The 26684-nt window shown below is 34.9% G+C and overlaps 1 non-coding gene across 1 annotated transcript; it reads right to left on the minus strand.

The window, feature by feature from the left end:
• Nucleotides 1–25990: 25990 nt before the first annotated feature.
• LOC141657985 (small nucleolar RNA R71) lies at nt 25991–26097 on the minus strand. The gene has a single exon (XR_012548898.1). It is a non-coding gene; the product is annotated as a small nucleolar RNA R71 (small nucleolar RNA).
• Between the last annotated feature and the right edge of the window lie 587 nt (nt 26098–26684).

Below are 26684 nucleotides of genomic sequence, written 5' to 3' on the forward strand. Positions count from 1 at the left end.
CGAGATTTACCTGGTAATTAGAGAAAGTAAGAGACGATGAAATCAACGGTGACGGCGAGAAGATAAAGCGACGATGAGAAAGAGAGAAAGAGACGATGAGAAAGTGTGTGTTTTGTGTTTGTGTTTGTGTTTGTGTTTGTGTTTGTGTTTGTGTTTGTGTTTGTGTTTGTGTTTGTGTTTTTGTTTGTGTTTGTGTTTGTGTTTGTGTTTGTGTTTGTGTTTGTGTTTGTGTTTGTGTTTCTGTTTGTGTTTGTGTTTGTGTTTGTGTTTGTGTTTGTGTTTGTCTGCTGTGTTTGTGTTTGTGTATTAAGGTTTGTGTTTTGTGGCTGTAGCTGATTTTTGTTTGTGTGGTTTATAGTATGGAAGGTATTGACAACGGTTATTAAACAAAACCCGTTGTTAAAACGTTTTAACAACTGTTGTAAAATAACAACCGTTGTCAAATAAGTTTTAACATCGGGTTTCAAAAGTAACCGCTGTGATTACTTTTCACTAACTTTGCGTCAATTTTGCGCCAAATTATTAACAACGGTTGTGCATGTGTGACCCGTTGTTAAAACTTATAACAACGGTTGTTATAACCATACCCGTTGTAATTAATTTTAGTAAAATTCGCGCCATACATTCTACAACGTCTATTGTGATTTTCGTGAATAATCGTTGTTAAAGGGGCGTTGTAGTTGCCTGGATTTGTAATAGTGACCATACATATTAAAAAGGGGTTTCATGTTGCAAACTCATATTACGAGTTTAAAAAAAAGTCACATTTTATCAAGAGAGTCTTGATTTCGAAAGTGACACCTCCGTCATGATGATGACATATTAGTTTAATTACTCAAGTGTAATTCAAAAGATTACGAAAAGAGTTTTCAAAAACACTTATAATACTCCAATATGATACCGTCAAATGGCTCACTTCGAGAAAGGCCAAATCGATTGTTTATGCGCTAAAGAGTTTAGGCATATGATAACAATTGAACGGTTAGGTAGTCCAATTTCGCAAGAAGTTGAGATTTTGCCACATGTTGCACTCACTTTATAGTAATTCACTCTTACTAAGTATATAAAATATCATGAATGACATGAAGAGAGGTCTTCATGAGATTCATTTTTGCTTGATTGAAGCAAAGAGGAATGTGAAAGTGAGTGGGAGTTAAGAAGAATCAACCCTAGATGTATGCGATAGAACAAAAGTTGAAAGAGACATCTACTCAATGGATAGGCTAGTTCCACTATCTTGGTATGAGATACCAAGTACGGGTCATTTCTTTGTAAAGAAGTTTACATGAATTGACAAAACGTAAGACGTCTAGCATAGGACATTTTTGTATCGAAATGGTGCTAGAGTAGCAATGATTTCGATAGGGACAAATGTACTTAAATTTGGTTTTAAAAGAATGTAATTATCTATCTTTATACATAGAAGGCATCACTCATGTGATTTAAAACAAAATGTTGTACCTACTTTTATGATAACTTGGTGGTTGGTTTAGACCACTTAAGTTAGAGGAATTTTACATTCTTCATGAAAACTAAATGTTATACTATCTTGTAGATTTTAATGTCTCTAATTCGGTGAACCCAAATTGATCAAACCTCAAGTAAATTCGTTTAAACGAATAAACGATAAGCACATCGAACAACCATTTGATTGAGAATCTTATAGTGTGTGTGCATAAATTATGTTTTCTTTTCAAAAGAAACACAATAGTGAGGTGATTGACCATATACATACGGATGTGTAAGGCCGATAGTTGGTTATAAATATACTTCGTTACTTTTACCGTAATGTTAAGTAGATATGAAAACCTCGTATCTATTTAATAAGACATAAAAGTTATTTTTGAAACGTGTTATATTTTCAAAATGAAGTAGTAAACCAAAAGCACGTCAAGATCAAGATGTTGATCGAAAGTTTCAAAGTAATGACTTTGAAGATCAAATGGGTAATATCAAGTAATGACCTTGATAATCACTAAGAAGATTGTGAACCAGTTCACTTAATACCTTCTCCTTGGGACACCGTAGAGTATGGTGTAGTCAAGTATATAAACCGAACTTTATGAGATATAGTTTGAGGTTTTTCGCAATTTTTGTAATCTATTTTCTCACTAAAAGTTTAAAACCCGGTTATAATAGCCTAAATGACTCCATATGAGATATGGATAGGGAGAGTCCCTAACTTGTCTTTTTATACATTTGGGACCATAAATGTTTATGTTCAGAACCAATTTATGTATTTGTGAGGGTTATCCAAAATTGAACCACTTGGTTTTTACTCCTCCAAAACAAGAACAAAGAGTTTGTGACTCGTAATGCTGTCTTTCCAGAAAGATTTTCATTTTTCTGGAAGACAGAGTGGGAGAAATTTTGAACTTACGGAAGTCCAAGACCCACAAACTGAGTACAATGCAAGAAGATGTTCTTTATTGAGGCTCAGTGGTGAGTACAATGCAAGAAGACGTTCTTTATTGTGGCTCAGTGGTTATAAGGAGATAATTTTGCGATAATATTGCGTTACTTTTCAAAAGTGACGAATCTTAAACCCTCATCAAAGGCTTTTCTATAGTATGAACTCTATGTGATGACGTGTCGCCATGCAATTCGAATTGATCTCCTTGCACACGATGCGATAAGGAAGGAAACACGAGATGTTTTCGAGACTTGATTTAAGGTGAATACTTTGGTTGGTTACCTTGATCTTGTCGTAAAGGTTACATAAGATGTTTAAAATTTGGGCTTGTTATAGAGAGTTTATGACAACCCAAATGCCTTTATCAATTCGTATGGTCTTAGCAATATAGCCTCTCATGAGGATGAGTTTAGGCAAAAGGATAACGAAACTTTCTCCTTGAATGTATCTTATGAAGGGAGAAGTTTTGTTGATGTTGTCAATGCTAAGAAGCCTAGCATGCTTGAAAGATCCCTTTTGTGATCTATATACGTCAAAGAGTTGGAACTTTGGGTTCAATCATGTAGTCTATCAAAACGGTATTACTCGAGTGTCGAGATAACATGATGATACATGGAGTTTAGTGGGAGCTAAAGTGAGTTTCTTAGTCTAAAATATGTGCTTGACATATTAGTGACTAGAAATGTAGCTAAGGTGATATTTCTTAGTCTAAAATATGTGCTTGACATATTATTGACTAGAAATGTAGCTAAGGTGATATTTCTTAGTCTAAAATATGTGTTTGACATATTAGTGACTAGAAATATTCTCGGGTGAATACTTGAGAGTAGCATGGCGCATATTAAATATCCGGATCTAATGAGATAGATCTCTATGGATATTAGCATTATAGTCAAGAGACTTATGTGATAAGATTCTTGACTCGTTCAAGTTGTTGAACAATTAATATGATCTCTTGTACTTCCGCTGCAGGATCTATTAAATATGCTAAAATCTTCTCTCGTCGGGACTTATCATGTTGAGAATATGAGAAGTCATTACCAATAATTTCCTAGTGAGTGTCACTAGATGATTATCAAGAGCATCCTTGAGTACTTGAGAAGCACTGAGGATTTACTCTTGTAGTTTGGAGGAATTTATGAATTTTGTGTAAAAGGATTACACGGAAACATTTCTATGCTTATAAGATGTTATGGGCCTCGTTAAGGAATGGTTAGCATGTAAGAGTGTTATGTGCATAAAGAATAATATGTATAAGAAGTTATACATATGTGTATAAGAAGTTATACATGTATAAAGTAAACATGTATGAGGAGTCATACATAAAAGATGTCATATGAAGGATGTGTATGTATAAGTGTTATACGTACAAATCATGAACGAAAGCTAAGTACATTACAACATCCGATGTTGTAAGAGATATAGTTGATAACCGGAATTTAATGGGACTAGAGTAGTTCTGTTAGCCGAATATCGTATCCCAAGAGAATGTGAAAACAGTGGGAGTGTTTAACTGGCTTTAGAACCAGAGTCTAAAAACTTGTTTAGACGTGTACTTAGAAATGCTCTATGTGATGAAAACATTGCATAGAACAAAGGAAAATAGCAATGGAAATTAGAGTGATGCAACTGTTGCTTATCCTCTAACCAAAGCCGTAGACATGATGGTTATTACATCTCAATGTGAATTGAGGAGTATACCTTAATTGCTAAAGATCGTTATGTAAATATTGGATAGAGTATTGATATTTAAATAAGTGATTATCGCATTCATTGTTAGAGTTTCTTTAAGAACTCAATTATTCAGTTTGACTGAAAACATTGACTACCTTGTTTATCTAAATAAGTTGTGGAGACAATGTTGAACACTATTCAAGTGAACAAGATGAACATTGTATTTTGTCCCTAGTCACTTAATGAGGTGACGTCTCGGAGTGACTAGATTGTAAGTCGATTGATAGTTGTTCAACACCATAAGGTCATACGTGATGACTAGTCGATTACATAGGCAGAGTGTGTGACACTTTGCCGGACAGTGACCATTTAGAGAGTCCCTAAGTTCTATTATAGACGCATGGTCGTGGCAGGGATCTCTAGATGTTCCTATGAGTCGATTCTTTTGACTGGAGACTATTATCTGAGCAAGTGCAGTTTTCGAGTGACTTTGGTTTTTGTCCTAGGTCGTGCCGTGAAAGGAGGCCAAAGGGCATTTACTAGGTCATGGTGATCTGTGCTGTGCAATAGGATAGATAGGGCAGACATGAATTGTCCACCCACGTTGGGTAACTATATCTCAAGGCCACTCGAGGAGTTAATGACTATAAATGCGTGGCTACGCTCGGAAGTAATCTGTAAGAGATTTTTCCGGTCAGGTAGTCACACTACCGATCGAGAAAACAACTCACGATATGTTCATGTGCAAGTGCGACCTGAAAGACAACTTGCATTGAGTGGGAGATTATAACAGACAAGAGAATTGGTAGCGCACACCTTGTGTCAGACAAGTGGGAGATTGTTGGAGTTAGTGTCCTCCACAATAGTGCGTTTACATAATAAATCTCATTAAAGGAATATTATCAGATATTTAATTATTTGATCCTCGTCAGTTGATTAACGTAAATCGATAACGGTTGGCTGACTAGAGTTTAACGTTATTGTCGTGAGACGGTGGTGATCAACTGACCCCTTTCGGTCACACCTAAAGGAACGAACCCCAATAGACAAATAATTAATTGTATGAGATACAATTTATTTAGTCTCTTGATTTATAGACTAAAAGGTTAGTCGATTATTTTAGAGAGATTTCGAGTTGCGAACTCGAGGCACGACAGTTATTATTTAATTATGCGATAATTGAATAATAAATTTTGGAAGACGGGTTTTAGTTAATTAATTGTTAGTTCACTAAAATTGTACTAATTGATTAATGTGATTAATATTAGTACGCAAATAATATGTGTAGCGGTACACGTATATTTACGGAGTGATTTGAACGAAATTAATTATGGAAGTATTTAAACATGAAACGATGTTTAAAGTACAATTTACACGTATTTGTGCGACAAATATAAGAACCGATATGGACCCGTAAATGGGCAATTGGACCGTGTAAATGAAGTTAGTGGATGATCATAATCATTTCACTTTTACTTGTTTTTCTTCCATAAGTGTCATATGATTATTGTGCATGTCATAATGTTTTTAGATAAAAATTGAAACAAATCCACTCCTACACACTACCCCTCCCACCCGGTTTTCCTCCTCTCTATTAAGACCAATTTATGTTCATTTTTGCATGTAAGCGCACTCATGTGTTTTGCATGTGAACAAAAACTACTTATCTCTCTAAAATAATTATCCATCCTTTACTAAGTTGTTAATAAACTAAAATAAATAATTACTAAGAGTGTTAATAATATTTACATATTATCAAGGGAATTATTCTAACTAGTTACTAGTAAATACTTGTTAGATTAATTGGGTTGAGTTCTTGGGTGCACATTGTTGGGAGATCTTCTCTTTGAAGATTTGTTAGGAGGATAATCTTTTTGTTATAAGCTCAAGAACAATCAAGGTAGGAGATCTTGATTGTGCCCATATTACCATAAAAATCTATGTAAGGAAATTGTTTTTCCTTAACTTTAATTTTTATGCTTTTATATTTGCATGCATGTTACATAGATCACCAAAATGATAAATTATAAGATAATTTAATTTTTATTAGAGAGTCTAATATGGATCTATGATCTTTCAGATCGGGGTTGGGGGCCCCGATCGGGGTCGTGGTTCTGTGACTTTTGTGGTGCTATTTGACGGGTAAGTAAAAAAAAAGAAAAATTTTCTCTCATTCTCACAAACCCGACGATACCTTGCTTTCCTCTATCTCCATTATTTTCTTCACTTCTTCATCTAAAATCACAAGGAAACCTCAATTTCTTCATTGATTTGCGAGATTCATTCACCCATTAACATCAATTTGGTAAGTTTTCTTCTCTTTTCTCAATTCATCCATTTCAATCAATTAATTGGATTATGCAAACCCTAACTCAATTTGGGGGAATTCGATTTTGTGCTTTTTAGTACTAGAAATTGATTGTAGAATGCTTATTACATGTTTGTAGTGTGAATTAGTTCACTAATTCATACTATTATGCCTATTAGGATGAATTTTGGTTTGCCTTAAGATTAATTTTTGTCTTCAATTTCAGAAAAATTGCACCAAGAAGACCTCCTACCCAAGGTGCTTCTAAGAGAAGGAGAGGCGAGGCGGAATCCTCCCGTGCTGCGGAGGATGTGCAAATGGAAGAAGTCCCGGAGTGGCAAGACCCGGATTTTCCGGGTGTGATCTTCAATTCACAAGCTTAATACAACAATTGGGTCATCTTGAAGAGCAAAGGTATGAAACCAAAAAATTTATCAACCAAGCTTCTTTAAACAACATTGGAATTGAGAAAAATGTGAAAGCTTTGTTTAAAAATCTTGGTATGAAGCATTGTTACACAATGAGTTATAAGACCTTCCCCGAACTCACCCTTGAGTTCTTGAGCTTTTTTGAGTTTTATAGATCTAGGAAACCCGGTTTTGTTTTTTTTGTTACCTTTCGCTTGTTTAACGAAGACCATAGAATGGACTTAGCGGACTTTGCCGCTATCTTTCAATTGCGTCACAAGGACTTACCCATCAAATCACCCGATGATTATAACCCCATTTTGACTTAGGATGCAATCTCTCACTTTCCTTTTCCGGGTTGGGATCTTACCCCTCATCAGTTTATTCATTATCCTGACATAAGGATTTGGCAAAGGTTTATGGGATGGACCTTTTTTGGGAGAAATGAACCTCACTCGGTGAGGAAGATTGAGGTAGAAATTTTGGGTGCTTTCTTGAATGTTAATGGTGATGAGAAATGGGGAATCAATATCCCCTACCACTTTGCGGTCCACTTGACCAAACAATGTAATGTCAAGAATAGTTGTATTGTCTTAGGAGGTTTGGTCACTAAGATTGCACACCACTTATGTCGGTTTAACCAAGAGAATACCAATTTGAGACCATTGCTTGAGTCTAGGGAAAAGGGAATTGGGCTTGATTATGAATATTTTCTTTCTTGTAATTGGTTTAGGGATGCTTACCCTAACATGGTTTGGAAGATAGGTACGCAAGACTCCATTCTTCTGCCCGAAGAAAAGAAAGAAATTAAGGCTTTAGTTCACACTAAGCCTCATCGTGGAAGTGACCCCTTCACTAGACCTACCTACCATTTAGACCTAAGAGGTGAGCCGCCTGCCATGGTTGAGAGGCGTGCGGGAGGTCAACCCTCTCAAGCACGTCACTCCACCTCTAGCATTGAGTCACCATCTAGCATAGAAATGATGAATATGATGTGGGAAATGAACTTAGGTGTAAATCAAATTCGTGATGACCAACGACTTGCATTACATCCTATTTATGATCATTTTGTTAGGCAAGGAGTTGTCCAACCCGAGGGGCCACACCCTTCATTCTATACTTATCCTCCGGGTGGATTTCCTCCTCCTTCCCTTATTCCCCCTCCCCCTCCTAACAATGATGCAGGTACATTTGCTACATATGAACCCGGTCCGGATTTTTGTGGTTCGGATTATGGTGTTGAGGCATTATATGGAGGATATGGAGGATATGGTGGCTATGGTGGGATTAGTAGCTATGGTGATGGTCTTGGTAGTGGCCAAGAATATTGGTGAGTATGTCACTCCTCTTCAAGAGGATGATTTAAGTGGAAGTGGCCACCAAGGTGAATCAAGTGGTAGTGGTAAGAAGAAGAAGATAGGGAGGAAGGGGTTCAATTTTTGGCCCTTTTCTTAGTTGATTGATGAAGAAATCCCCCGAATTCATGCTAGCTGGGGGGGGGGGGGGGGCTAGCGAGTCGAGTAAGTTTTAATTGCTTTGCATATTAGTTAAGATCTTGCAACCCATTAAACTAACCTCTAGTCCTTCTTGTTTTGTGCTTTGAGCCATTTTTTATGGTTTGTTTGGGTATTTTGCATAGTTGGCACATTTAGGACAATGTGATGTTTAGCTTGGGGGGGGGGGGGGGATTGTATTTTCATATAGTGTAGTTTTCATGTAGTGTAGAAAATTTGAAAATTTTTGAGAGAAATTTTTGCTTTGTGCTTGCTTGTAGCCTACTTTCCTCTTTGCTTATCCTAATAATGGCTTGTTTCTAATGATTTATTCTTTAATGATGGGATAATAGCTACATGGGGACGTCTTGACATAGTAGGTGGGAGATGGAGAATGAACCGAATAGGCTTAATCTTGACTTGTGGCAAGCTAAAAAAATGGTAAGGTAGAGCCTCTTTAGACCGATGCATCCATATCCGGTCTCTCTTAGGTGAGTGTAGGTGTCTCCCTATAATGTGTGTTTCATCAAAACGCACAAGTATGGTTCTCATGTCATTTCTTGGTTAGCATGCATTCATTTGTTATTGTATTTTGGAGCCATTCACATGATATTTTAGCCTTTTTGACCTCTTCACAAAATTTATCCCTAGCTACATCATTGAAATTGCCTACCCTTGTTGAGCTAGTAGCTTAATTGGATAGTGTTTGGGTGCTCATTGGGATATGATTTATTGTTTGAAGTCATGTGAGCTTGGTCTTAAAGCTCAAAAAAAAAAAAAAAAAAAAAAGAAATGGAAAAAAGTTGAAAAAAATGAGAAAAAAAAGAAGAAAAAAAAGAAGGAAGAAAAATCATGAATGAATGAGAAAAAGCATGAAAAAAAAGAAGTATGCATTGAAAAGAAAAAAAAAAAGAAGAAGAAAAGATGTGAGAAATTTTCAAGCATTATTCATATTATTTTGGAGAATTTTCTTATGGTTTGAATTGCAAAATTGGGTTAGTATTGGGATTGAGCGTACTTGCATTTTGGTAGTTGCTAGTGTTAGAAAACTATATCTCATTATTTAACATATTCATATATGTTTCAAATTTATTTAGTCATAAAATAAATTACTAATCTTATGCATGCAAACATCAATAGTTAAGAGAAGAAATCGGTTCCTCACATTGCATGTTTCGGATATTTGGGCACTAGTAAGGTCACCTACCTTACTTAGTTCTTGAGCTTTCCTTATGGATGAACAAGATTCAAAGGTAGAATCTCTCCCAAAGACATATACCCAAGGAACACTCATAATAACTAATATTATTTGTACTAGAAATAATACTAATCTTACTTAAAAATTGATACAAAAATGTATTTCCTCTTGTATAATTTCGGCCAAGAGGAGTAAATGATTTTTGTGGTTTTTCTTTCTCTAAAAATGTCTCACCAAAAATGTAGAGAAAACATAATAATCTTACACTAGAAAATTATGTAAAGAAGTAGTGAATGAATAAAAGAAAAGCCCCTTGTCTTTTCTATGTAGAAACCGATTGGAAGGGAAGGAGAGCCCAATGCATGGGCTAATTTTTCTACCCAAGAAATGTAGGCTTGCATGGCTACATATAGGTAGGTCATCATTGTGTTTTCTCTTATTAAAATAATCAACACAATTTTTCCACTAAAACCCTCTAATTTTTCGGCACTTATAAAATGGAAAGTCCATTTTATATTTTGTCATTTGTCAATTTTGTCACATGTAACATGTTACATGACATGTCACAATGCAATGTATTTTTAACATATTAAAAATCAACATACTCATAAAATATGTCATTTACAAAATCGACTAGTAATTCGTAATTACTCGTACCAAAAATGTTTCCAAATTATAAACTACAACATTCTGTATTTATAATAATTTATTCATTCCGTTTCAATTGTTTCTGTAAACAATAATTTCATCTAAGTAATAAAACAATTCGATTACTTAGACCGTGTCTCATTTAATCATATTTACAATAAGACACGTAAATTATACTCACAAAATCATCCGTCAATTTTAAGCAATTTAATTAACTCGTATCGGTATACGATTAACTAAATAATCAATTAAGAGTATTTCCGTATAGGTATGACCTAAGGGGATCAATGATCACCACCACCGTCGCACGAGAATAATGTCAAACTCTAGTCACCAATCATTACCGATATGTGTGGACCAGTTGACTGTAAAATATTACATCCCACATGTATTCTTAAAATGAGATTTAATAATGATATTTAAATCATGTGATCGCACTATTGTTGAGGACACATTTCCCAACAATCTCCCACTTGTCCTCGACAAGTGTGCGTCACCAATTCTCTTGTCCTATTACTATCTCCCACTCAATGCAAGGTGTCTTTCAGGTCGTACTTGCAAGTGATCATATCGAGAGTGGTTTCCTCGATCTGGAGAATAACTGTTTGACCGGATTTATCTATCATAGATACCTTCCGAGCGTGGCCACGCATTTCCAGTTCATTACTCCTCGAGTGGCCCTGAGATATTGTTTTAACCCTGACAAGGGGGTGGACAATTCCTATCGCACTTATTCCCTTCGACTAGCCACAGCCATCATAACCCAAAATATGCCCATTTGACCCCATTTACGAAGGTCGTAGTAACACAAATCAAAGTTAATCTGAAACTGTGCCATCTTAGGCGAATAGTCTTTATTCAAAAGAATCGACTCATTAGAATACTATAGTAGCTCTCGCCACGACCAGGCTATATAAATTTGCCAGAACTCTATAAGCGGTCACTGCCCGACAAAGTGTTCCTAACAGTCTGCCTATGTGATCGACTAGTCATCTCACATGACTCTATGGCACTTGAACTTGCCATCAATCGCATCACACTCTAGTCACTTCGAGACGTCACCTCATACAAGCGACTACGGGCTAATACTATGTTAATCCGGGTTCACTTTAACGGGGTTCAATGTTGTCTCTACAACCCGTTTGGATGTAACAAAGTATAACAAAAGAGTTTTAAAGTAAAACTCGAATGACAAATGCGATTATCACATATGAATAGTCAATGCCTGATTACTATTTCATGTTCTATAATCTATTTTGATCTTGTATGTAGTTGTTCATTTCAATTTAATTGAAATGACATGACTCATCATGTTTAGCCTTTGAGAAGGCTTTGGTTAGTAGGTTTTATCAACTTCTTGTACCTATTCAACCTTACTACATACTCGTTTTCCTTTGTAATGTATACATTTGCATTACAAAACTTTCTGAGTACGTGTCAAGATCCAATCAAGACATAGGCCCTCTAGCCTAAGAATAGCTCCCACTGTTTTCACAGTGTGCGGGACTCATCCTTCTTGCACATCTCATGATTGCAAGTGTACTCAATTTCCGTTATAAATATATCTCATTGTTCTTTATTGCCTAGAACGATTCTAGAAAATCTACTTCTTAATTAACATAGCCACAATGGTATCTTAACCATCCTAATGTGTTTTGATTATGGTTTTGTCGGAAACCATGCGCAATCTCAATTGTCAATTGTCACTTGTGTAACACCCTTACACAAAATTGCATCATAAACACTTTGCATCACTTCCTTAATGCTTCTGCAAGCACTTAAGGGTAATCTTTATGGCTTACTTGATAAAGATTACTTAAATTCGATTTTGAAAACAACTCATCATACTCAAAGTATATGAAGTGTTATACATCATTACTCATTTAATTGATCCAGCAGCGGAAGCAAATGAAATCAATCAAATATGTTCAATTTAATTGAACTAGTCATGAATCTTATCAATGTAAGACTTCTTATTGACGCTAACATCATGTGGATTTATCTTCATAAATCTGGATATTAAAGATGTATTATAATACTCCAAAAGTCTTAAATCATTCGCAATGATCAATATGTCATCCACATATAAGACTAATAAAAATTTCTGTAACTCCCACTAAACTCCATGTATAAACACAACTTCTCGACTTATCGAGAAAAGTTTTACAACATGATCAAATCATTGATTCCAACTCATTGATGTCCTACTTAAGATCCTCTCTTAAGTTTCGCATTATCTTAGGATTGTAAAAATCTATAAAACTTATGACATGTATTGAATACATTCCTTCTTTTGAAGAAGTGGGTTTTAGATTCACTTGCTGTGTGCATATCCTCATAATGAAACACAATCTCTAAGAAGATCCAAATAGACTTAAGCATTTCAATTAGTGCAAAACCCTTTGCAACCAATCTTGCTTTGAAATCTCTCTTTATTAGTGCAAAACCCTTTGTCACTAATCAAGCCTTTTTATTTCGGATTTTCATGGCTCTAAGCCCTGTAGTGAGTTGTGACTTAAACATTCTTATGTAAGTCATTTATTACTTTCCAGAAGTAATCAACTTGAATCAAACAATTTCTTTTGTAAGTTATAAGCTCTTTACTTTCTCAAAAGTAGCATGAATTCATCATTTTCAACAAGTGACGAATTTTAACCTCCTAGGTTTTAAAGAAACAACATCTTACAAAACGTCTCATGTAGCCAAGAAAGACCAGTTTCTTGCGACATAACATTCTTTGTGGCTCTTGAATAATTTTCTCCCACTCTGTCTTCTAGAAATAAACTTGTATTTTAGAAAGACAGCTTCACGAGCCACAAACCCGGTGTACTCGTGATAATTAAAAAAGGGAAAATGGGCATTTGTTTCTTGTGAAAACTTACAAGCATGGTACCCTTACCATTTCATATCTCATATGATTCGATTTAGTGGAAAAATAATCTAGACAAAATGATAAAATCCCCAAAAGGATCAAGTAACTCAAAGTAACTTGATCGAAGTCCAAACCTTATCGAATAGCGTTTGAATTCTTTATCCAACCACACATTATTCCATAATGCATGCTAAGAGAGATTAACTTGTGATTCTAAATCACATTTCCTTTGGCTTATATCAAAGTCTTCACTTTGATAATCCCATCACGACTAAATCGTGATTCCTTGAACTCTTTGAAATTCTTCAAAGATTTCTCTATTTACCTTATTAAGTGAACATATTAGTGTCAACTTAAATCGTTGGTAAAATAAAATGATCAACTTATTTTGGATCGATGATTTACAACCTCGATCTCCTTTTCAACCAAAAGGCACGAGACATCTTGCTTTGAATACAAGATACGCATATACCATTAACAATCTAATGGTTTCAAGAGTACTCGATAACTCTTTGCGTTCATCATTCCAAAATTTAAGGTTTAATCTTGGGTTACCAATTTGAGTCTTGCATCATCTTCATGATATATCATTCTAGTTTGGTTTAGAATATTATCACCTTGATAATGGGCTAGCCATACATCAAATTGTGGTGTATAGGGTCACAAAAGTGAAAACTTTTTTTGTATCTTAACAAGTTTATATTCTTATTTAGAGTTTATGCACTTAATAGTCACAATTAAGTACAACTTTAAATCCAAAAACTAGATTGAGTACACAATTACTCTATCTCTCGACATTATTGTTGCTAGTCGTCATATTCTAATCATCTTATGTGTCGAATACAATGATGAAAACCTCCACTGGTTTCTAATATTGACGAAGTGGTACTAGCAAAATTTATGTTTAATCAAATAAACATTTAAAGAAGAAGATCCCATTAGATGTCCCACAACTAACTTGTTGATTCTTCAATAATTTGGGGTAGTTTCCTTTCTAGTGTCCAACATTTAAGACAATGGAAACTTTATCGGTCGGGATTGATAGGTTTAGTATCGTCATTCTCAACAACTTTACCTTTAACATTACCTTGTATCAATTCCATTATAATCTTTACTTCTTGAACCTCATCCTCATCTTAACGGTTTAAGAGAATGCTCCCACTCATTTCAATGAGTCTATGTTTTGAGAAGCAAAATTGAATTCATGAAGATTACTCTTCATTTGTTCGTTTTAGTCTTAAAACTTTCATTGAAGTGGTTGCGTTATTTTGGTCAATTTTGATTTCCAACAAATCTAGTTACCAAAACAATTTATCGCTTCAAGGTACTTAATTCAATTAAGTATATGAATAACAATCCATTGTAAGTAGATGTGTTAGTCAAGAATCAAAAACCTGTTTGATAATGAATAACCTTTATCTATACTCTTTAAAAGAGATCCTTAGCAATGGTTCATTTGAGGTTTTAGAAGCAAATTCATATTTTGTCTTTAGTTACGATGTTTTAATGGAGATTTTGAAAAATCGAAATGATATCGTATATGAATTGTGGTAAAGAAATAGAACAATATGACAACGGAATAGTGAAAACAAAACATTCATCGTTATAATAATACTTGTAGATAACAAGTAAAACATTTACATAGTGACCTCTACCCAACTATGATAAATGATTCCGAGATCCAAATTCATATTAACTTGGGCACGGTAGGGCCGATGAAACTCTTATCAATATAACTCGGTGGATTAACTCTTTAATCGATTCTACTTTTAGAACTCTCGGTCGATAAAATTACTCTAAAATTTTATCTATAACCCGGAACACATGTGGCTACGGTCGCGAATACTTCCGTTGAGCTCAATCCAAATTTCGAATAAATGTGTCCATGATCCAAATCCACGTCAACTTGGGCACGGTAGGGCCGATGAAACCCTCATCAACATGAATTCGGTGGATAGACATTTATCACCCACTTCCCTTACGTAACAAGGTTTGTACCCCGGTAGGGCCGAGTGCACTCCCTCGCGAAATAGGTTTTCATGGTTTCTACTATTTGGTAAGGCTATGTCTCAATTAATTGTTTTAGCGAGAGGTCATGTCAATTTATTATCTATCACGTTTTAAGTGAACTAAAGCGGTGAACTACGATAATTCTAATTGACACGGTCGATAAACTCGATTAGATAAAGATGCATGTTTTAGTTATGGCGATTTAGCGATGCATGCGACATATAAATAAAATGCAAAGCATAAAAATAAATCCTAGTATGGCCTTCCTAAAAATAGAAAAACTATTTAACTATTACATATTCGGAAACCAACTCCATTGGTCACTAGAACTTCAGTTGTGGCACGCATCTCGAGGTAACACCGTCTTTATGTATCGTCATCTTGAAGAAATCCGTCTTTGGGAACTCCGAAATGAATAAAATTACATAGCAAATTACATAATTTCCTATTATACATTTGTAACTAAAATAAAATAAATCTATTAAATTACAAAACGGTGGTACGAGATCACAATAAATTACAACCGAATCGATATTCCCATACATTTCGGGAAATACCAATTAAAAACTAAGGCCATACTAAGTAAAAATTACATAATTCAAAAATTACATAAAATAAAATTATGACAATCATAAAGAAAATGCAGCATTATAATATGTATGAACATGCCCAATTTTATGCTAAATCGCCTTTAAGGAGCCAATATCGTATATTACTCGGTTTTTACGGATTTGCGTGATTTCAACATTTTATAATCACAAAAATCACATAAATTCATATTTATGCATAAGTTAATTACCCTAACCTCTTAGGACTCAAAATTTAGTCTTCACTAATTATTTGACCATAATTAACTCATATTTCTAAAATTGTTCATTAATGGACTTAAAATTATAAAAATAAGCTATAACTTTCAAATAAATCACAAAATTTTCAAATAAATTCAAAATTCGAAATTTAAACTCATGAACATTCTGGAAAAATACCATGACACTCTTAATGTTCTAAAACTTAGGTTAAAAATTTCGAAATTTATCCGGAAAAACAATGTTGCGGTTTATCGGTTTTAACAAATATAATCATAAAAACATGAGAAAAATTATATTTATCAACTTTTCACTTTTAGATCTGAAATGGATAATAAAATGCAACATGTGACATTTTTCTTTAGTCATGGAGTATGTTTTAGCAATATTTCACTAATTAAGTAACTATTTATGCTATTTTTCATCAAAAAATCATAAATCATGCATAAAGACTTCATTATAGCCTATTATTTTACACACATCTTGTAAAATTGCATGTGACAACATACTAAATTTCTATAACCATATTCGAAATATTTCTCATATTAACCTATTTTTCATCTAAATTCGATTTTTAACATGAAAAATCCATATTTCGAGCATAAGAACTCAAAAATTTCTAAACATTTCCAGATCATCTAAAATAAATATATGTGAAAACATATCCAAAAACCACTAGAAAATTCGAAGTTTAGCTAATTTTCGTCCCAAAATGACATTTTTATCATAAAAATCACATTTTAATGCCAATATTATATAAAATGAACAATAAAATCCATAAATTAACCAAAATATCCTAAATACATTTTAGGATCAGAAACTTTAACATGCATAAATTTTTTTCGTGATATATCATAATATCACAAATTTACAAGTTTCGTTTTTTAATCATATAACTCGGAAAAACAATAACCGATTTGCATGCAAACAACCTTGTGCTCATGATACCGCTTGTTAGAAAACTATATCTCATTATTTAACATATTCATATATGTTTCAAATTTATTTAGTCATAAAATAAATTACTAATCTTATGCATGCAAACATCAATAGTTAAGAGAAGAAATCGGTTCCTTACATTGCATGTTTCGGATATTTGGGCACTAGTAAGGTCACCTACCTTACTTAGTTCTTGCGCTTTCCTTATGGATGAATAAGATTCAAAGGTAGAATCTCTCCCAAAGACATATACCCAAGGAACACTCATAATAACTAATATTATTTGTACTAGAAATAATACTAATCTTACTTAAAAATTGATACAAAAATGTATTTCCTCTTGTATAATTTCGGCCAAGAGGAGTAAATGATTTTTGTGGTTTTTCTTTCTCTAAAAATGTCTCACCAAAAATGTAGAGAAAACATAATAATCTTACACTAGAAAATTATGTAAAGAAGTAGTGAATGAATAAAAGAAAAGCCCCTTGTCTTTTCTATGTAGAAACCGATTGGAAGGGAAGGAGAGCCCAATGCATGGGCTAATTTTTCTACCCAAGAAATGTAGGCTTGCATGGCTACATATAGGTAGGTCATCATTGTGTTTTCTCTTATTAAAATAATCAACACAATTTTTCCACTAAAACCCTCTAATTTTTTTAAGACTTATAAAATGGAAAGTCCATTTTATATTTTGTCATTTGTCAATTTTGTCACATGTAACATGTTACATGACATGTCACAATGCAATGTATTTTTAACATATTAAAAATCAACATACTCATAAAATATGCCATTTACAAAATCGACTAGTAATTCGTAATTACTCGTACCAAAAATGTTTCCAAATTATAAACTACAACATTCTGTATTTATAATAATTTATTCATTCCGTTTCAATTGTTTCTGTAAACAATAATTTCATCTAAGTAATAAAACAATTCGATTACTTCGACCGTGTCTCATTTAATCATATTTACAATAAGACACGTAAATTATACTCACAAAATCATCCGTCAATTTTAAGCAATTTAATTAACTCGTATCGGTATACGATTAATTAAATAATCAATTAAGAGTATTTCCCTATAGGTATGACCTAAGGGGATCAACTGATCACCACCGTCGCACGACAGTAATGTCAAACTCTAGTCAGCCAATCATTACCGATATGTGTGGACCAGTTGACTGTAAAATATTACATCCCACATGTATTCTTAAAATGAGATTTAATAATGATATTTAAATCATGTGATCGCACTATTGTTGAGGACACATTTCCCAACAGCTAGCTCGACTTAGCTCCACATTAACATAACACTTTTGTTCCCCTTTCTTACCCATGTTTATTCGCCTTCTTCTTACCCATTTGGCTTCTTTATCATGTTTACATTTGATTATCTTTGCTTGCTAGTTTTGACATGTTTACCATATTAGATTGCGGACACATTGTTATAAGTTGAGGATAGTTGAGTGTTCATTCACAAAATTGTCCTATTCACATATAAAGAGTTTGAGTGCCCCGTGAGAGTCCATAAGTCAAAAGATCATGCAAGAGCTTAAAGGTTCATTCAAAGTTTTCTATGCTACGCCGTCGTGTAAATCTCATCCATGTCTTGCTTTATTCCTTGCCCATGTTGTTTCGGGTTTTTAAATCATTATGCTTGTTTGGATATTGCAATAGATGGGATTTGGTTTCTTGCTTGGGGACAAGCAAGGGTTTGGCTTGGGGGAGTTTGGTAGCTTCATTTTATATTTAATTTTACCCCTCATTTTAGCTCGGTTTCTATTATTTATCATACTTTAATTAGTATATATTTGAGCTAATCTTGTGTTCTAGGTGTATTGTTGTGTTTGTTACAGTTTTGTAGGAATCTAAGCATTTAGAGGCTTTTTCCTATGATTTTGTACACTAAGTTCACTAAGCTAAACCAGACCAAATATTGGACTAAGTGTGTGAAGTTGCCTGAGTTTTGCATGAAGATTTAGTGGATTGAAGTAAGGAATTACAAATGAAGCCAAATGTAAAGTCAAGCCCAAAATGAAGGTCCATATTAAGGTGCAAGCATTGGATGCCAAGAAAGCTTAGGATGCTAGGAATTTAGAGCATTACCGGGTGATTAAGGAGCATTAAAACACGAGCATAGAGATTCCTCACGTAATTAATCAAGGAATTAAGGCAATTAATCAGGAAACACACGACCCCGATCGGGGCCATATGCTCATTGATTTCTTACGTTTTGCTCTTCCTCTCCTATAAATAGGAGAGGTATTCCAAGGCTTTAGGTATCTCATTTTCACGTCTAAGTTTACTTACAATAGCCTCAAGCATTATATTTTCTCTCATTGGTTTTCTCATTTTAATTTACAAGTTGTTAAGCATTCCATTAGTTAATCTTTCAACATTTGTACTACAAACTATTATTCAAGCATTTGGTTATTGTTATTTGTTCTTCCATATAAGTTCTCTTCCATTAAGGTATTTCTAATTCTAAGTTTGCAATTTCACTTTACTAATTTAGTTACCACATAATTTATAATTGAGTACTTCATTTTACTTTAGCATTATTCCTTTTACATGTTATATCATCTAATCCATATAAATCATACAACCATGTTTAGCATTTCTTATAATTTAGTTTGCAATTTACATTTTAGTATGAGTAGCTAAATTTCCTAGTCTAAAGGCTAGGGGAGCCATGCAAAATCAAATATATAACATGTTAAAATAGGTTGATAATAATATTGTTCAATTGTTTCCATCACATGTTTGCATTGTTACGTTTAATCTTTGGTTATCGGCCGTAATCTAAGATTAAGTTTGTTCATTCATTCTAAAGTCGAGAGGCACGGAATTGAATTAGACTAAGCATGTGTGGTAGGACGACCTAGTCATGGACGAGAGTTTCTCTAGGACCCGGTCTATGGTTGATACTAATGCCGTAAGGTGGGTATCTCTAAGCCTAAACAATTGAAAAAATTATTAATACCGAACTTATCATAATCATATGTTTACCTTTGCATGTGTGACCCGAACCCTTTAGACTCCCTTTTAATTATATAATTTACATCATAATTTTTATTAATCATCAACCAAACAAACTAAACCCAAATCGAAGTCGACCTTGATAAAAATCTACCCATAGCAATTCACGACATAATTCCCATTTCCTTGTGTTCGACCCCTATTACTACATTAATTTGTGTCTAGGGAAATTATATTTGCATAGGTAAGCGATAAGCCTATCATACTTGCATGCTTATTCCTATGTAAATATATAAATCCATGCATGAGGGTCTCTTCTATTATTCTAATTTCTATCACTACTATATTTTATCCCTCACTTTTAATTAGTGTATATGGAGCATTTTAGGCCACTATACTTTACATTTTACATACACTCTTCTTACTTTAGCTTATTATGCATGGTATTTTCAGCTATGATATTTTTTTATGTAGAGTTGTTATACCTTAGATTACGCTTGTGATGGACTTGTAAAGAATACTCTTGCTCATTTATGAATAAAGATTGAGCCATCCTTCTACAACGGAACTAAAACATTGGTTTTAACATATGTTTTTTCATCTACTACTATCTTTATTACATAAATAATCGATATTAAATTAAAATTCCTATATTTCATCATTTAAGTTAATCACTACGCCAATTCTGGACATCAATAATGAGTGTATCACAACGGTTTAATACATTTAATAACGACACTTAGATTACCGTTTTCAAAATATTGGCGAAAACCTAGACCACGCTAATAAGAATAACGGTTTCCGTTGAAAACCGTTCTTATTATAATGTGACAAAGCTTGTTTAACAAACCGTTATCAAAAACGTTTAACGGTTTCCAAAAGCGCGTTATAAAATCTCTCTTAGCAACGGTTGTTAGACAACCGTTACCAGTTTAAAAAAACAGCATTTTGAAAACCGTTACTAATTTAGCACCAGTAACGGTTTGTGTTACCCGTTGTTATGTTATAGATACAGGTTTCTTATAACCATTATCATTTGCTATTATGAAAGAACGGTTTTTCAATTCAAGCGTTGTCACAATTTGATTAGATTTCTCAATTTGACCACTGCATTCAAAACTTTATCAGAACTTTAATAAATATTCAGTTTGACCAACCGTTTCGTTATGATGGGAATGGAAAGGGTTTAAACCCTAATTTTTGGTGGTTGAGGCAAATGCTTCATGACTCCGGTTTCACTGCCGTTAAAAAAGTGTACCATGTGTCTATAAACAAGCAAGGTTTTATAGGCTTCGCTTTTATCGAGTTTGACGAAGCCAACTGCCATGATAGTTTTCGGTAGGTAAGAACATTAGGGGCTAGATTTGCGGAGAAAGATGCGGGGAAAGAGGTTTTTTGTTCGGATGCTAAACAAAAGGGCCCTTATCTATGGGTTGCGACCCATCTTGATCATCGTCTGCTGACACATTACCGGAGGCAGTACATTCTAGCCAACATGCCTATGTCATGGGAGAAAGAGGCCATTCCACCAGCTGCGCTGCCCGCTGATGATGAACAGTTGATCTACGACTTAATCTATGCCGAAATTGGGCATGAAGACTATCCTAATTCTTCATCATATTCTAATTAAGTCTTTAATTATTATCTGACATTATGAGTTGTATTTTGATTATGGTGGTTATTTGAATAAAAGTTTAATTATTTATATTATTTGTTACTACGTTTTAATCAAGCCCTTACACTCAAATTCAATTTACCAAATAAAATATTATAATGACTAACTTTCTACTTATAATAATAAAAAAGAATGGAAACGGCATAATAAGATAATAAGAATTGGAAACGTTATGTCAATAATAAGACAAAATGATAACGGTTCTTTGTTAAGCCGTTATCATATTACATATATCAACAACGGTTATTTTAAAGCCGTTGTCATATTACAACAATTAACAACGGTGTTTCTTAAAACCGTTGTAAAAACAGACCCTGCGCTATGATAGCAATATAGAGTTTATTTTTTTAGGGTGTTATTTATAATGTAAAACTAATTAAAGAAGTCATCTTTGCCGTCGTCGCCGTCATTAATATTTATAGCTTAAAAAAGGTAATCTCATTTTCATAGCTAATGGCTTATATATGGGTCGTACTTGGATGATTGATGGTGAAATTGGTGATCCCATTTATAATGATGGAATTGCTGAATTTTACAATTTCGTTAGTGAAAATTTTCATCTCCACTCATCAATCCCCTGCCCTTGTAATAGATGTGGTAATATTAGGGTTTTGCCTATCCCATATGTCAAAATACACTTAGAAAAAAATAGTTTCAGTAGAGATTATAGGCGTTGGATGTTTCATGGAGAATTAAAGGATGAGGATGGGAAATCTGATGTACAGGTAAATAATCATACACCTGAAGCTGCTGGTTTAGATATAGGGGATGGGGCATATGATGTGCGTGTAAACAATCGTTCACCTACACCTGAAGTTGTTTTAGGTGAGAAGTTTGCTGAAGATGATGGATTCGACGATTTTGAAGCTACCGATGATGGGGAAATAAATGTTGATGATTTAATTGAGAAGTTGAGTCAATCTGAAATGCCTTTACTTACTGATTGTAAGAAGTATACCAAATTGTCCGCGGTGGTAAAGTTATATAACTTGAAGGGGGCAAATGGGTGGAGTGATAAGAGTTTTATGGATCTTCTAGCTTTGCTATGTGACATGCTTCCTGACGGTAATGTTCTTCCGAGTCGGACATATGAGGCTAAAAAAATGATTAGAGAATTGGGCATGGAATATGATAAAATACATGCTTGTCCCAATGACTGCATATTGTACCGTAAAGATTATGAAAAATTATCATATTGTCCGCGCTGCTCTGTATGGCGTTATAAGACTAAGGAAGGGATCCCAGCTAAGGTGTTGTGGTATTTTCCAATAATACAAAGATTCATAAGGATTTATTTGAATGAAGAAGATGCAAGAATGTTGACTTGGCATAATAGTGGAAGGATTGAAGATGGAAAGTTAAGACACCCAGCGGATGGTCAACAGTGGAAAGAGTTTGACGCTAAATATCCTGACTTCGCCAAATAAGCAAGGAACTTGCGTCTAGCGCTCTCCACAGATAGAATGAACCCTCATGGAAACATAAGTACCCAACACAGTACTTGACCAGTTGTGTTGGCCATCTATAATTTGCCCCAATGGGTTTGCAGGAAACGGAAGTATCTGATGTTGTCTTTGTTGATATCTGGCCCTTGACAACCTGGAAATGAAATAGATGTGTATTTGGAACCACTTCTAGATGATCTGAAGATTCTGTGGGAAAGAGGGATACCGGTGTTTGATGGTTATAAGAAGGAAAGTTTCAATCTGAGAGCTATGTTATTGTATGCAATAACTGACTTTCGGCGTACGACGATATTTCTGGACATACTGTACATGGGAAAAAGGCTTGCCCATTGTGTGGGAGGGATGTTGAATCAGAATATTTGAAGCATTCTCGCAAGCATGTGTACAGGGGAAATCGTCGATGGTTAATGCCCTGATCATCATTATCGTAAGCTTCATAAGGCGTTTAATGGGTGTCCTAAGCAACGTGGGAGTCCTCAGATTTTGAATGGTCATGAAGTGTATGATAAAGTGAAAGATATTATGATAACGTATGGGAAGAAGGGACCTAAGTTGTCTACTCGTGGTTATAAAAAAACCATATTTTTTTACCAAACTTACTGGCGTGACCTCCCGGTTAGACATTGCCTAGATTTTATGCACATTGAAAAGAACGTTTGTGATAATATAATCAATACTCTGCTGAATGTCTCGGGTAGGACAAAAGACAACAAGGCAGCTAGGGATGATATGGTTGAGATGGGTATTAGGCCCGAGCTGGCAACTAAAACAAAAGGAAATCGGACTTTTTTGCCGCCTGCAGCTCATACTCTTTCAAAAAAGGAGAAATAAGAGTTTTACGAATGCTTGCATGGTATTAAGGTGTCAAAAGGCTATTCATCTAATATTAGAAGCCTTGTTTCGTTGCAGGACCTAAAACTTACTGGTTTAAAGTTACATGATTGTCATACATTGATGCAACAACTACTAGCTGTGGTCGTTCGTTCCACTCTACCTCCAAAGGTTCGACATGCTATAATTAGATTTTGCTATTTCTTCAAATCAATCAACAGTAAAGTCATTTATCCCGATGAAGCGGAAACTTTGTAGGATATCCTCGTCGCCAGTCTTTGTCAGTTTGAAATGTATTTTCCTCCCTCATTTTTCACTATCATGGTTCATTTGACTGTCCACCTAGTCCGGGAGGTTTTGTATCTCGGGCCAGTGTATTTGAGATATCAGTACCCATTCGAACGATTGATGAAAGTTTACAAGGATTACACATCTAATAGGTATCGTCCAGAGGGGTGTATTGCTGAGCGAGCAATTATCGATGAAGCTCTTTCGTATTGTTACACGTACCTCTCCTTGGATGAGTTAATTGGAGCTCCTACGAATCGTCATAGTGACTGGATGAATGGAAAAGGTGTAAGGGGTCGTGTTTCCAAGGATATGTCATCTGACATGCGACATAGAGCTCATACATACGTTCTGTTTAACGATGATCATGTTGATGTGCCCATAATTTGATCATATTTAGTCCCCGAATTAGCCTTGTTCCGATGCTTTTTAGTGTATATTTGGGTCATTTATTGTCTTTAGTCCTTTGGTTTGCATATTTTTTGAGGTTTTGATCCCTTGGTAGGAAAAGAGTGCAAACCTTGCATTTTCATGGCAAAATGAAGCTAAATTGATTGAATTCAATGACCAAGCATCAAAGAGAAGACAAGACTAGAAGGCCTTTGTACATACTATAGTAGATGGGTAATGATGAGAAAAGATCATTGCATCCCCGAGGAAATCCTCAAGGATTTTATGAAGAGAAAGGAAGAAAATAAGAAAGGAAGAAGCTGTAAGAGAATCCGAGCAGATTGCCCACAATCCGCTCATCCAAGAGGAGCAATCCGAGCGTCTTCCTCAGCTGGACGCCCGTCCAAAACCACCACAATCCGCCCGTCCACCCCACGAATTCGCTCATCCAACAAGAAGACAATCCGCCCGTCCCGTGCCCTGGACGCTCGGATTGTGTGACAGCTAAATCCATCTTCTACTTGTTCAATGAAGGATGCGCAAATTTTTCTAAGACCGGTGAAAGGAGATCGGAGTCTCCCTTGAGACCGGCGATTCCTCAATGACTTAATCATCATTTAAGCCCTTAGTAAACCCTAATTTATGTACCTAATCCCCACTATAAATACCTCATTAGGCTAATTAGATTATGAGGTTCTTCTTAGCAATCTCTAGGGCAGTTTATATCAATCAAATTTCTCTTTAATCTTGCAATCAACATTTAATCAAGTTTTAATACAAATCTCATTTCCTTAATCTCTCTTTTGTTCATCTTTCGTTTTGGGTAATTGAAGATTATTTGGGTTATTATTGGGAGATTTACAACCTTCCAATCAATCATCAAGTACTTCTATTATTCTTTGCTTTATTATTGGAATCATTAGTAGGTATAATTCTCTTAATCCCTTTTTAATTATTGTTAATTATCTTCATTTATTCATCATGTTTTACTTTGTTGGTATGATTGACAACCTTGCTAGCATGTTCAACATGATAATGAGTGAGTAGTTTTCTTAGCTAGGGTTAATGGGTAATTAGGGGAAACCAACATGGGGGATGATTCATGCTTAAATTAATATGTTTTCATAGTTTATTTGCTTGCTTGTTGTGATCTCAACTTATGAACATGTTATGTTTGATGAAATGCGAGCCTATGAATCCTTGCATTTTTTTACCCATCACCTAAATTTTCATCACATTCCGTACCAACCGAGGAGAACCTACCCAATGGTACTCCCACACCACAACACTTAACCGGAAATTTCATTGCCAAATCCGCATTTATCCAATTAGTCGAAAGAAGCCAATTTGGGGGGATGCCTAGTGAAGACCCTCACTCTCACATGAAGACTTTTTGTGACTATTGTGATGAGATTTCTCAAACCGGTGTAACTCAAGACCAAATTCGATGGGTCTTATTTCCTTTTTCTCTAATTGGCACCGCAAAACAATGGTTGAAAGGCCTTGATAAGGTTACTCTCGGAATTGACTCTTGGAAGAAATTGGCTCTAGCTTTCTACAAAAAGTTCTACCCACCGGAAAACACTAACATGCTAAGAGCTCAAATTACGGGCTTTAAGCAAAGAGATGAAGAATCCTTGTATGAAGCTTGGGAGCGATTCAAAGTAATTTGTCGCTCATGTCCTCATCATGGACTTAGCGAGTGGTTCTTGGTACAACAATTTTGGAATGGTCTTTATGATGACTCAACAAACATTCTCAACATGGGATCAAATGGAATGTTCACCGAAGTTGACGACAATCACACTTGGAACAAGATTGAGGAAATGGCGGTCCATAATTCACAATATAGTAGACCTCGCAAGGCTACTAGAGGAGGAAAGCATGAAGTGGACACTTTACTCAATTGGGTGCTCAACTTAGTGCCCACATTGATACCATCAATTTGAAGTTCGAAAAAGCTATGGCTAGACTTGAAGAAGCCTCAAAATCACCAAAGCAACATTTTAATGCCATGACGGCATCTTAATCAATCCCAAGTGGGATATGTGAGAATTGTGGAACTTTGGGACATGACCAAAGTGAATGTAGGGGAACAAATGAACAAGTGAATGCTTTCCAAGCATACAAGAGTGGTACCCCTTATTCAAATTATTACAATGAGAACATCAAATTCCACCCAAATCTCTCATACAAAAGTCAAAATGTTCAAAACCCTCGACCAACATACACCCCACCTCCCATGAGAAACCAAAATCAAAGACCCTTTTACAACCAAAACCA

This window comes from Silene latifolia, chromosome 5, assembly GCF_048544455.1.
Source record: "Silene latifolia isolate original U9 population chromosome 5, ASM4854445v1, whole genome shotgun sequence".
Taxonomy (NCBI): Eukaryota; Viridiplantae; Streptophyta; class Magnoliopsida; order Caryophyllales; family Caryophyllaceae; genus Silene; species Silene latifolia.